Below are 1,176 nucleotides of genomic sequence, written 5' to 3' on the forward strand. Positions count from 1 at the left end.
CGACCCTGTTTTCTGTTTACGATAGCGAACTAAGGGGGAAGGGATGCGCTGTGTCGTGTCGGCGCCCGGGCTGACCACACGCCAGCCTCCACACATCACAGTGAACCAGTCCATCCACACTGAGCAAGATTACTTTACTACACACCGAGCCGTCCACCGGCTGGCTGGCGACCTGCGCCGCAGCTGGCACACGCGGGCCACGGCCGCTGGCGCCTCCGCCCGCCGCCAGTGTCCTGTCGTGCCCTCTGCCACCGCCACCTACCGACGGGGCACCGGACGTGGCTTGGTGGTGTCACTAGTAGCGCCGGTCACTAGCAGCGTGAGGCCGTATATCACTACGCTAGTCTCGTTAGTGTTCTTCGCATCAACCGCAGCAGAGAGCGATGCGGAAGGCTGCCTATCGGCTAGCGCTCGCAAAGGTCAAGTGAAGGATAGTGCAACACCGCAGCTTATCGCACGTGCGGCAACTTATCTGACACTGGCAACTATCGTCCTAAGATATCCCTAGACTCCAACAGACTTTGTACGCGTCGCTTACCTACAAAATGGGCTTGATCAAAAGTTACTACAATATGATCAAAAGGTTAATTGCTAATTGCTAAGTAGGTAGGTATACATTTAACTACGGGCAGGAAAAATGAACAGGATTCTTGTCGTTTGCCTAAACCTTGACAAGACGTTTACATTTTTACGCGAATGTTTTTTTTTATATCTGGGCGGGATATAAAGAGTTATGCAATAGCAAATGTGAAGACACTGCTTCCAAATGTTTTTTTTTCAGCAACAAAGGGATTGTAACAGTGCGCCAGAGCCTACCTAAATGTGGTATTGCATCTGAGCTGTTCCCCAGTTGGTCTAGGTACTAGGTAGGTACCTACGTCATCACAGACCCGCTGCCCGACCACCCCATGTTCACCTGCGCGGCGCCTGGCTGTTTGGAACGGAGCGGTACCTATGTCTAATGAAAAAGGCGAGTGGTTAATGCATGAAAGGTGGTGTCTTTCGAGTCGATGCCTTGCCCATTGCTATCGATTTGAAATTCAATTGACACTGAGATGCGTTTCAAACAAAGCGATCTTGCTTTATCACATTGTTAAGCTTAGAAGACTGTGGTCATCGATAATCCCCCTGTGTCACGGACTTTACGGCTCTGATAGCCTCATCAGCCGGCCTCTC

Source organism: Amphibalanus amphitrite, unplaced genomic scaffold, assembly GCF_019059575.1.
Source record: "Amphibalanus amphitrite isolate SeventyFive unplaced genomic scaffold, NRLGWU_Aamphi_draft 000349F_arrow, whole genome shotgun sequence".
NCBI classification, from domain to species: Eukaryota; Metazoa; Arthropoda; class Thecostraca; order Balanomorpha; family Balanidae; genus Amphibalanus; species Amphibalanus amphitrite.